Here is a 13408-nt window from a genome sequence, read left to right on the forward strand (position 1 = left end):
GTGCTGCTGCCCTCTTTGTGTTTCTTTCTTATTTTGGTACTGAGTCTCCATTAGCATTTCTGGAGGAGTAAATACGTTGATTGGGAAAAGATGACTTTCTTTTAAATATTTGACATGGGTGTGTTATCAAGACATCAAGAGAAAAATGCAAAGATAAAGGAGATGCTGTTTGTCACTGTCTGCATCTTCAGACACCCACCACTACAAAAAATGTACTTTATTTTTAGGATGAACTATAATAGAGCTGATTGCCACCAAGTGACATCTCTTTTATGAGTGGACTATGTTCAGCAACTATCGTGAATTTTGCTGTTAGAGCTGAGGAAATGTTCCTCACCTTAGACCACCTCCTTTTCTGCTTGGGTCACTCTCCCTGCCAAACAAAGGAAGGCAAAACCATGATTAAAAACTGCTAAACTAGCCACAGATACCCAGAATGGGATCTGTCCTGCCTCAGTCTCTTAACAGAAGGCAGTATTAGATATATTAGAAGGACATGCAAGAAAGGCTGTCACTAACAACTCAGCACAAAAGAGAAGCCTTTTTTTAGCATTCTCATGGAAATGGCACAATGATTTTTTTGATGGTAATTAGTCTTTGACAGCTTTTTGTAGCAGGATGCCATGCTGCCACTATCTGTTATCCAGTCCTTCCATAATCCTCCAAGCCTACTAACAATAGATCCCATATGGGCTTATCTGCATGAAACTATTTCCTAATATTAATATTACATGCTTTTTCCTTACGTTTGTTCTGTTCTACTATTATAAAGGCCAAATAAAGGAGGCATTTTCCCCAGACCTATCACTAATATTTTATCTTTGTATGGATCCCTCTTTTTCATCATGGATGAAATCCTGCCTAAAGAGAGCTACTGCAGTGACTTCTGTGAGCCAAAACCACGTATCTTTTCCCCTTGATTCTTGAGCTATTGACTTTCTCCTTTGAAAGAAACTTTGCTTAACACCCCAGTGCTCTGTCATTACTTTTGTTCTTCTGTTACTGTTACATCTGTCTTGAGCTTCAGTGAGCAAAATCAAATGTTTTTTATAGACTGTACCATCACCATGGTTATCTGTATTATTTGCTTGGAATAGAAAAAGATGAGTGTGCCTGAGTGGGAGGTAAAAAAAGACTATCAGGTGAGATATATTAGGAAGTGTCTAAAAAGACTAATATTGCCAAGTTAAATTTTTGATTTTTAGTGCATTTCTGTGTATTAAATTTATATGCACCCAAGTATGTGGAAGAACATTTTCTGTGATTTCTTTCAAAAGTTTGATCTGTGTAAAAGCTGAGCAAGATTGGTGTTTCTGACAAGTTACATTGGGTACAGGACTTCAGTACTGATGCCCAAGTAATACTGGCATTTCTAGCTTAGTGATGGGCAGCACCAAGGGTGTGGATGTTTCTCTGGAGCTACAGGTGCCTCTCACTTTGGGAAGTTGTACCTCAGCTGCTCCAGGACTCATCATAGAAACAGGAATCAGCAAACCAGCAGCCTTTACCTGGAACTTTTTCAAGAGCTTTCAAGAGCTGCTTGGGGTTTTTTGCATGATGTTGCCTTTGTGTAGAAACATGTTCCTTGTAGGTATACCAAACTCCCAGGTGGCTGGCACTTACCTTTCTCTCACCTGTGCTTTCATGATGAAGGACATCTGCCACAGGGAGAAGACGATAACTTGAAAAGTTTTGTCTTTGTAGGTGGTTTCAGTCCAATTAACAAAGTAGGCTAATTCTGGTGAATGTTCATCTTTGTGACACATCCAGGCAATCTAAGTAGGACAAGAAAACTGATGTACTTCTCTGTTGCTGATTCTGAAATAATACTTTAGGCATTACATGCTTACCTACCGCTCTCTATGCAAACAATAACTATATCCTTGCCCTCAGCTGACACCAAAAAACCACTATTTGTGCTGTGACTAGCTTTAAGTCTTCAAAAAAGACACAAAATTCATAGGAAGACCTAGGAAAATTTTTCTGCAATTTTTCCATGCAGCTCCTTCTCCCCTCTTAAACAGACAGAGAACCACAGCCACAAAAGAAGCGAAGTTCTGTAAACATATGAGAGCATGACCATGTTACACAGTTTGGAGGACAGCCATGTTCTATGAGGCAGGGTTTTACTATGACACACTGTGTTTCTTAAGCTAGAAGTTAAATAAAAAAGGCAGTAGGAAGTATCTCTGTGTGTGCTACTTGAGAAGCCCCTGTCCTGTCTGATGTGTGTGATGCTCTCTTTGCTCTCATAATGACAATCTAACAGAGAGGGGTCAGGAGCCCAGTGTTCTAGGATTAGAAGGTTATGTGTTGTAGCAGGGACATTGGTAGGAAGGTTGTACAGTTGTCATTTTAAGTGTATGAAAGATACAGACCAGTAAAAGAGCAAACAGGCAGTGCAGGTTATGCAATATTTTGGTAAAAACTGGATTAACTTCTGGCTGTAATATTGTCATAAAAGTAGCAGAGTAAAAGTCTGAATAAAACAAAAAGAAAGTGACTGCACAACATGTATTTTTATTTACAGCCTTGTCTCCTAGACTACTTCCTTTCTTGGGAATTTATCTCATACACTGCAATTTATTCGTGGTGGTCTTAGACACAGATTCCTCTTGGAATCTTTTGTTTTGTTGGTCAGATACAAAAGAATAATAGGTTTAGGTTTTGCGGTTGGTTTTTTGTTTGTTTTTTTGGTTGGTTGGTTGGTTGTTGTTGTTTTTGATTTAAGGGAAATGCCATTCCAAAGGGATTTCATACTGTGCCATGTAATACAGCTGTGTTTTTGTTAACTGCTTCTATTAAATCCTAAGTTCAAAATGCCACTCCCTACAGTTCTGGCCAGCTACTCTGTGTGGAGTCTTGCAATTTTGAAGACAATGAAAGCATTGCCTTCAGAAAAAAGAAAATCAATTATTGAGCAGGAGATAGCAAGAAATAAAGAACCCACCATTTTTAATAGCTGATTTTGGAATTTTACCTTACCACTAATTGCAGCAGTGTTATAAGCAAAAAGGAATCCCATGTTAGTGAGTTTATAAATTCCATTTCGAATGAACTTCAAGCAGCACCATTCCAGGGTAAAAGTGTATGATCTGAAATCATTAGATTGGATCCACTCTTGGAGTACAGTTCTGCTGAACCCTGCTGAGCAATGCTGGCATATGTAATAGCCTCACAGATACACGGTGCCTCATCTCTTGTCAGAGCAAGTTACACCCCAGCCTTTAATTCACACTAACCCAGCTGAAGTTTGGCACAGATGTGCAACAGTCCTTGGCTATTTCCCAGTCAATCAGACTGTCATTTACTTTGTTTCTGCAGTACAACATCGTTGATTAAAACCCAGTTTGTGGGGTAAACATCTAGTGATTTTAGCTTTAGAAAAATTGATCTGCTGATGCGTCTCCACCAGTTGCAATCTTTCCCTTCTGAAGAGTGGAGGTGAGAAGGGAAATAAAGTGCAACAGGACTAACATTTCTCAGAAAAAATTGATTAACATGTACTAAGACAATTGTGAAGAAATAAAGTTCAACAAAACACAGCAATATCATAAGCCTCAAGTTTTGTGCGTTGCAAATAATTATATCTTTCATTTTACACTAATCTAACAGCAGATAATTATTATTCTGTGCTAACAGCCAGTTGTATTAACATTCTCCCCAGTTATGTCCACAGACATTCATAACAACATGCTGGGTATGGAAAAGATTTGCAAATGTTCTGACAATTTTATCTCTTTAGTGTTGGAATTGCTTTTCAAATTCAGACAGGTAGACAGACCAGTCCTGTTCTCATCAAGCTTAATGATAATTTGAACATTGATTTCAAAAGAAGCAGCACTGGACTTCTGTTGAACATGAAATTTAAGATAAGAGTGGTGGTGAAGGAAGGCTCTCATTCCAACCTGCCAGTCTCTGTCATGTGTGTGTGAATAGAAGGTAGGTAACATAATATGCTTGTCACTCAGGAGATGCATACCCATTTTCTGGTTTGATTTCATGCCCATCCTTTACAGCATTTTTTGATAATACATGAAAAATTCCTGGACCACATCCTCTGCTTATGTAATAGGTATAAAACCTGTGACTTCCTAAGAACTGGTCTGGCATGGTGCTCTCTAGGTGAGGACACAGGCTGTGATGTGTGCTGCACTACAGACAAACAAGCACTGTTGTCCTTACAAGTAACTAGCTGTATGACTTTTTAAATGTAGGATTAATTTTGTTGAAAGCAATACCACTTATCATAGAGTGACAGAATGGCTGAGGCTGGAAGGGCCCTCTAGAGGTCTTCTGGTCCAGCCCCTACTCAGGCAGGGCTACCTGGAGCTGGCTGCCCCAGCCTTTGTTCAGATGCTCTGCTGCCTTTAGGTGCTTATACACACTGACAAGGTGAAACCTTTGAGTGTGTCTGCTTCTCTGAACAGCTTCCTGTGGGGATCATGTATGATCCTTTTGTTGTTTTATATTTCTCAGCAAGAGAGTTCTAATATGTACTGATATGGACCAAACAGATTAGAAGAAAAAATTGAAATGCTGTGGATTTGAACTTTGAACATTTCACATGCAGATGTTGTGGTACTGCAGTGTAAGTAAAAAGATTTACAGGATGTCTTTCACAGACAAATTCTGAAGTGCTACCATCTTTTATGAAGAATTAGCTCTCCATTTTGATTCTCTTACTGTAAGCTCAAAATAATCAAACAGTTAATCAGTTCCTTACTTTTGCCATAGCAATTCTGTTTAAGAAGCAAAGCACTCATAAGAACCAAGACCTGATTTATGTGCTAATTGTTATTAGGACAAAGAAACAGGCACTATTTGAGAATCCTGTCCTACCTTCAAACACACAAATGAAATTTTTGTTTGCAGTCAAGATATTGCTTCTTGGACACCTGTCTATGAGTGGGCTCAGAGACGCTGCCCTTTCCAAGGGACTCTGCTGAAGAAAAGACACTGCAAATGGCATGGGGACTCTAGAGCAGTTTTCCAAATTGCTTAAGGCAGGTTGCTGTAGCTCCATCCCACTCCTAGGATCCTAGGCATTGTGAACTTGCCTTGTGCTTGGGTTCTCACATCAGAGTGAATCAAGACCAAGTGATAAAAAGTGTTCCCACGATGTCTTTCCTGGCCTCTGTCACTTCTGTCAGTCCCATTAGGCTCAATTGCCTGAAATGTTTAAGTGATGCAATCCTGACAACACCCCCACCTTGGCAAGCCACATCTCCAGTTGCTGTGGGAGCTCTCAGAGGTCCCTTTTTCAGGACCAGGTGTCCAGTTAATTAGTTGGAGAGATTTAAATACAGGATCAGACTTCATGAAAGGGGAAAGACCACAGGAGAATCCCCAGGGTGAGTACAGCTTGCAAACAAAGCACAGGTGATTGAGCCCTTCAGGGCAACCAGTGCTGGGGTTTAACCCCTGGCAAGTGCAGATTGGCAGAGAACTGTTCCCAACGTTTTACTGTGCAGTTAGCTAATGTAGAGCAAAACTAAACTGGACAGATAAACCCTTCCTTCTCAAGCCAAGCAGCTGTTGCATTAATCCTGCACTTGTTCCATCCTCCGGTCACAGTCCCTCTCGCAGCTCTCCCTGTCCATCTGTCCACCACTCATTCCAGTGTCCCCAAGGACTTAGTGGTTCTCAGGACCAAAGAGAGCACCAAAGGACACAGCATTTGGATGGCTCCCAGGCCTGCTCACCCAGGCCTGTAACATAAATGGTATTTCAGCAGAAAAGTTTACTGTTATGGGTGGGTGGTGTTCAAAGCACAGGCACAGGGATTCAAAAAGAGAAAACAAAACCCTGAATTGCTAAAGCATGCAGGTAGTGTATATTCAACACCAGACAGCAACGTTTGTAAAGAGCCTTTGAGACCCATGGGTCTATCCATGGAAACAGCTAATTATCATAAGAAGAAAGGAAGGGAGGTTTTTCCTGAAACAATAGTGGGACAGGGGACACATAAGCAGATAGCAAGTGCCACCTCTAGATGAGAGTGAAAAGTGAATCCTGGAATCACTGCTTCTAATTTTCAGCACTTAGCAGTATTTCTTGTTTGTTGTCCCAGTTTGCCTGTCCAGCCTGTTTTGTTGTGTGGTTCCTGGCAGGATGCTGTCTGAAGCTCTCCTGCAGTTATTGTCCATAAACATGGTATATTTCTGTCGACTGCTGTCATGCTTTGTTCCCTGAGGTGGTGGGATTTTGTTGTGAATTATGATATAAAAGTCTAATTTTTGCCCTAACTCTGTCATAAGGTACTATTTTTGCTGGCTAACCGGTGTCAATGTATGATGTAATGTCCTTGGCACAGTAACATTTTTTGCTACCAGAGTTGAAAACTGCTGGATGGCCTTATTATATTACAAATCCTATGGAGACTACAATAACCATAATCTAAATTAAAATACAATACCTTCCTTCCTAAATTACTAGACCCAGAGGGATTTAGTGAAGGACATTGGTGAGTAACTTAGGTAATCAACTAATATGTTTCAATAACTGCTGTTTTGCAAGTGATATTCTATGTGTTTTCATCAATCTATTCCCATTTGTGGCATAAGCTCCTGTATTTGTCTCCAAGCTCTCTAATTATATTATTGTGATAGGCAAGAAGGAAATTACAGTCATCTGTAGAGAATGTTGAAAATGTTGAAGACCACAAATGGAAGGCAAAATCTAAAAATTTTAGATAAATCAACACAATTCAGTACCACTAAGATTTCTTCAGAATAAGTCGCATCAAAGGTTAGAATCAATCCTATGTGTAGGTACAAAATATTGTAAATACCTATGTGGAAAAAAGGTTCTTTTTTTCTTGTCAAATGTCATTTATATTCCAACTGTACTATGTTCTTGTGCTATTGCTAACTAGCAGGTCTTTTTGCATTTCAGTTTAAATCAAATAAAAAATAAATTACATGGACTCCAACACACATCAAAGAAGGAAGCAGAGCTGCTTCAGTGGATATTCTATTCCACTAAAAAGAAGAATGGATCCAGTTTCTAGAACTTATCCTGGGCATGGGGCTGACACCTAGGGAAGCTTTCTCTTTGCTGTCACAAGAACTTGCAAACATCCTAATCAAAACAAAACCAAATCACATAAATTTCCCCTGCTCTCGTTAGCAGGGTTGCTTTGTTATGTTGTGAAAACAAAAAGGAGCAACAAAAACGTGTTACTGCTTTATTTTTCTGGTGTGAGGACACTGACAGGTCTGTCTGAGACCTAGTGATGTGGCTGTAACACAAATTGCCACTGCTAGGTTTTGAAATCCTACGGGAAACACTCTATCATCACCCTCCACGGGCAGCAGGTTTCTCAGCGATGCTGGAGGGGTGAGCCAAGGCTGAGTTCCTGCAGGGATCCCGGTGTGGCTGCAGACCCCAGGCAGCGAGCAGGGAACGTGTCCCCATCCCTGCTGCCTTCCTGCCGGAGCAGCTCTGCTGCCAGCACCGCCCTTCCCTTCTCTGGGCCTGCCTGCAGCACCCCCGGCCTGGCACACCTACTGCCTCAAACACCGGGCAGAATAATGGTAATTATTTTTATCCAGGAATCCTCCTGGGGCATAAAATGATGCTTTGACATTGTGAAGATGAGGAAGCTATTTAACATTCAGGCTGTAATCCCACAATCCTTCCCTACCCACAGAAATCCTTGGATTTGAACGTACACAGTGTGTTGCATGGACTTAGTGTCCTGCCTCATAGACAACTCAGCTTATGTTTAAACAGGATGAGTATGGAATATGTTTGATCTCTCCTGTTTACTCTCACCAGCCTCTGAAGTCGAAGACCTGCTTATGCAAGCAATCTGCAGGGAGCAAGAGGATGCAGAGGTATAGGTAGCTCCTGTAGCCCACTCAGTTTTTTGACAATAGGGTAGTTTCTATAACCCCTCGGATGCAGAATTTTTATATCCATCTCATGAACTCTGGTGTTGTGACAGCCATGGTTTCTGGGGAAAGCTAAAGCACAGCCAAGTCTGATCTAGCTGTCTCTGCATCTAGACACGACTGACCTAATTATTCCAGGCATTTGTGCATCTTGAAGCTCTGCTGGTCACAAGTGGTTAGTAACAGTGTGCAAAAGAAACTGGCTCCCTACCCCTTTCTGGGTTTGCAGGCAGTTCTTACCAGGGTGCCTCTGCTGTCTCACTCTCTTCGCCAGCATGCACCCTGGTCTGTGGTTTTGATACCCACTGTCATTCCGTATTTTGGTGCTTTCTTATTGCATAGCTGCTTTTAGACTGCTCAGAAACACAGCATATCTTCTCCTCCATTTTAGTTTCACAGCCTTCTCCACTGTCTGCAGCTGTAGCTGTTAAAAGAACTGTGCTGTGAAAGATATTCCCCTGAGCTGTGGGATTTGAGAAAATGGTTTCTTCATTGAATAATGTATTTTTGCACATGGCAATACTGTTTGCATAAGGAACTCAGATGGAGGATGGTGGGCAACAGGCAGATCACCAATGAAACACATTTTGTTACCAGGGAGTATGAGATCAAAGTTCAGTGTCTTCCTGAGATCCAGGAGATGGCTACAGAAATTCTGTGGTAAAATCACTAAGATATTGGAGCTGAGATGTGGACCCTCATGCTCTCTCTGTGACTAGTGTCCTAACTATTTATGTGCTGCTGCTGGATGCGTAATTAAAGCTGCCACACAAAGTGGGTGGACTCATTGTGGAGAACCCCCCTGCAAGAGCCCAGCCTCAAAACCAGAAAAGTAGACAAAGGTGTATGGAACATGAGTCCCTTGTCCTCTGTGGTCAGAAAGAACCAAGACCTTCCCTCTCTGCTGCTCTGCTCACCCTTGAGCTTTGTGCTGTTTCCTCTACTTTTGCTACACAGGCTGCAAAACCAAACATTTTTGATTGTTTGGAATGCTAAATTTAACTGGTACAAAAGAGAAAAAAAAAAAAAAGTTTCCACTGAACTGGTAAGTGTAAATGATCAAGTGAAGTGTGGAATGGTGGGACTTACTACCACGGTGAGGATGAGCAATTGCAGTGCCCATCCAGCAGTCTGACTACTCAGACTCCCTCTTCCCTGAACTCCACTGCTGGGCCACTCACCAGACTGCAATGGACAGCTGCCCCCATTTATCTTCTTCCTTTTCTAGCCTGTGGAAATGTGCTAGCATCAGCTGCCCTTCCTGTCTGGCTCTCGTCTCTCAGTTGGCTGTGCTATTACTTTCAAAGCACTTTTCGATCTCATTTTTCTTCCTAGCAATGTTTATTGCTGGACTTCCTTACAGGTGAGCAAAATGAGGGATACAAGACAAGTCTGTCACCTGTGCAATCACTTCTAGAGTGAACCTGTCATGCACCTCCACAAGAAACAAGTGTAAGGCAGCTATGCAAAAAACTAGGAACCATGTTTTTGCTTTTTGATCTTTTTTATGATTGCTTTGTGATCAGCAATTGTTTTGTGATTGTATTTTTTGTTTTGGTGTCATTTCCTAAAAACAACAGTTGCCTCATCTTTTATACAACTGACAGGATAAACATTCTTCTGGGAAAAAAATAAAAGCATCCACAGAAATATTTATCTACCTGTTTTGTGGATTTCACTCCTCTTTTTTTCCCTCCAATTTGTTTTACTGTTTTTACTATCACTTCTTTCTCTCCCAACACACAGCACTTGTGACCACCCTCCCACACATCGCAGGTGCCTTCTTATCACCATGCCATGCCTGCAATCTTCTCAATCCTAAAGTGGCAATGCCCAAGACTGAGCAATTACAGGAGAATCTCAGGGGGTTGTTTATCTACACAAATACTATGTTTCTGGCACACATGCTGCAGGGAAAGTACAAATTCCTCGCCCAGGTTATGATTCAAAACAAAACAAAAAACCACAGAAGTTTAAAATAACAGAATACCGCCATCTGTACTTTATTTTTTCTAATCTGCTGAAAAATGTGTTTGTCTAGGTCCTGACGTAAGTTTTGTCCCTGGACCCATTGGTATTATAGAAAACAAGCAGATACCTTTTTCTTCCCAATCAGTATATTGTCCTTTTCTTTGTGCAGGCATTTTGAACTGAAACTGAACTAAAATAATCTGAATATTGTCCTAGGAGATCATTAATAAATGGCATGGAGTCACTCTACACATGTCCCCTTCATTGTTCCCTACATATGTCTCCTTCATTGTCTCCTTCTTCTTATCTTGTGTCCAAGAGGCAGATAACTGCAAATGGAGATTTGCAAAGCAGTGAAGAGGATTGATTTTAATGGCAGATGCATGGCTAATCCCATGCAATGCTTTCAGATTTCAACCCCCACTTCATAGTCAGCGGCTGGAAAAGGCTGCAGAGTTTATCTGTGAGCTAATGCACGTCTGCTCAGCATTCCTTTTCAGCACAGTCATGTGGGCACTGTGCACAGTGGCCCAGGAGGGCTGGGTGTATCAGAGGGGCTCCTGCAGCAGCTGCAGCATGACTGCAACTCTCTTCAAAGTGGTTTGGCTTGGCCTGGGGAAAGCCCCCATCTCTGGGCTCCCAGGCTTAGGGCTGGGATGGTGTGCACCCCAAGACTGTGTGTGTCCATCAGTGCAGTAGTGCTTCCTGAACTAAACCATGGGTGCTATTAAAGAAGGGTTTCTGGTGGGCCCCAGTGGTGTCCCAAGCACCTACATCAATCTGAGTCCTCAAAGAACTCCTCTTTTGCCCTCTACAGAGCTCTGCACTTGTGCTCCTTCCCCAGCACAGGCTGCAGCAAGCTTCCTATGCAGCAGTCCATGCACCCATTCAGCTTGTGGCCCCTCTGCTGCCAGTTTTGGCAGCAGTGCCTCTGACTGGCACATGTAGGTCTCACTGTAACCTGCCCCTCTTGTACTCGCCATGTCCGTCAGAGCCCCTCTTAAAATGAGCTTTTGATGCATTTTCCTTGGAGGTTATTAGCTGGCTGATGGGGAGTCCTCACATAGCTGCATGTCCTGGCATGATGATTAAAAGCTGCAAGGTAAAGTCATTGTTAATGGCAGAGCAGCAGGAGGGCAGTCTTGTGATGAAATAGGAGTTAAATTTTCAAGTATGGCATTTAATTGTCACTAATAATGCCACTATTATGTCTATAGTATGGAGGGGTTTTTTCTGATAGAAGAAAGCAACAAACAGTATCAGCCTTTTGGTATACCATGTTATCCACATAAGCTGTGGGGAAATTACCGCAGGTAGAAATCTTGTCTTTGTAGTCAGGCTGGTGTGCAGGTGATGATGGATGCAAGCAGAGACTGGAGCTCCAGGGAGGGTGCCCAAATTGCAAGGAAAGGGTCAGAAGGAACCAAACGGCTGGGGAGGGTGGTCCCTTGTGCTGTCAAGGGACAGCCCTGCCCGCTTGCCTCGTCAGCAGCTGAGTCCCTCAGCTCCCAGGGCTGCCCTGAGAGCAGGGTGCTGTGGGGACTGCTGAGATGGTGGCGCTGCAGGCAGTGGGTGGGAATATAAACCTGTTTCTGGGTTAGAATTCCCAGGAACTCACAGCCTGCAAGGAGAGCCAGGTGAAATGCAATGCTCCCAAGGGTGACTGCAACAGCAGCTGGATCCCTGTCCCCAGGGTGATGTCTCACCTCTTGCCAAGGGCAGAAGACCCTAGACTTGAACTTGTGGGCCTTCCTGTGGGGCCAGAAGTCCCAGGGTCCTCAGGAGCAAGTTGGGCACACCACCTGGAAACCTGCTGGGATTCATGGAGCCATCCGACAGAGCTCAGGCAGGAGGGAAAGCAGGAAAACCTGACATCTGCTTCCCACCCAGCTTCCAATGCTCAGATGCTTCTAACAGCATCAGTGCCCTTGAGGTTTCCATGTCCTCACTTAGATTTGTTTGAGCTCTGCAGAAGGCTCAAAGTTACTGCAGAAGAGGGAATATTCACAATCAGAAACAGCTGGCTCCCCCTTAGGACTTGTTTGCTTTGGATCTATGCTTAAATTATGCAATTTTTAGCATCTGCACCTTGTTTCCAGATGAAAGGAAGCAGCTACAAAGCTCTGATGGGTAGAGCACAGTTGAATCAGCTTCCCTGTGAAATGAAGTTCCACACACCTCAGAGATGATCCTGAAGGATTTTCCATGTCCTTTTTGCACATTTTTTCACAAGTGAGGGCAAGTGAGGGATGGTATGGTGCACAGACAAGCCCAGCTGCTGTCTCATCTTTATTTTTTAAGTAGATTTTGGTTGTCTTGTTGTATTTGGGTTTGTGTTTGATGTTCAGGTTTTTTGGCCGATGATTTGAGTTGTATGGATATACGAGAGACATCTCCCTTCCCTGAAATGCCCAGGTGATGGGAGGTTTTGTATGGATGAATCACAAGATCTATGAGGTGCTACAGGCAGAATTACACAGACTGATTATCTGAAAAAAGCATAACTTGCAAATAGCCTTTATCACTTTAAAATATGTTTAAGAGCAGGGAAATGACCGTGTCAGTGATTCCCAAAGTGCTCAACAAAAGCCTCAGTATAATCTTGGAATGTTTTTTCCTGATTGTTGTCAGATGCTAATTAGGCAAACAAATGGACATTCACCAAAGAGGTCTGTATTTATTTCAGACTTGATTATGCTAACCTAGAAACAGGATCAGACAATAATCCAGAGGCTACTCTTTACCTTGTTGTTCAGTCGGCAGTAGACAACCATGTTGCGTCACATATTTTAAGATATAGTGATTCAGAACAATCAAGTCAGGCTTTCTCTTTAGCCATTTCTGCTCTTCTTTGTGGAGAGATTTTACCTCTGAGTTCGGAGAAGATATATAATCACTCACTGCGAGACAAGAAATTATTTTACAAGAACAAATGCTGGTTGCCATGGTTTCCAAGAGGGAGAAAATCCAAGGTCATTCACTGAAAATACTCCACAGCAGTCAGCAGCGAGGATACTCCCTCACCCCACCGAGGAACCCTCCCTTTTTTGTGGATACGTTCCTCCCATCTCCATTGGTATGCAGCTTCCTGTTTAAGCCACAGTAACACTGATAAGAAAATGATGTGAAAAGCCTTTCCAGTATGTCTGGAAATAAACAGTCAAACCTGGATTTACAGGCCTGTGGGATTTCACAGTTGGCTGCTTTCTGGCTCCTCTGTGCATCTCCTGGAAAACCTGACCTACCTGCTGCGTTTGCCAACCACAGACTTGCAGGTGCAACTGTGAAACTCTCACCTGAAGGAAAGGCCAGAGTAGCCCCACATGGATGGGCTGGCATGTGGACAAGCAAATGAAAAAAACACCAGAGACAGAACCCTGCATTTACAGTTATGCTAGAAAAAAATGTCAAAAGCTACATTTCCTGGGCTGCTCCTCTGGATCTGAAGTAAAAGAAAAAACATTTCTTTCAGTAACTGTGGTTTAAGGCACCATAACTGCTCCTGAATGTCACAACTCTGTGCTGGTGACAGTAACAAA

This window comes from Zonotrichia leucophrys, chromosome Z (assembly GCF_028769735.1).
Source record: "Zonotrichia leucophrys gambelii isolate GWCS_2022_RI chromosome Z, RI_Zleu_2.0, whole genome shotgun sequence".
NCBI classification, from domain to species: domain Eukaryota; kingdom Metazoa; phylum Chordata; class Aves; order Passeriformes; family Passerellidae; genus Zonotrichia; species Zonotrichia leucophrys.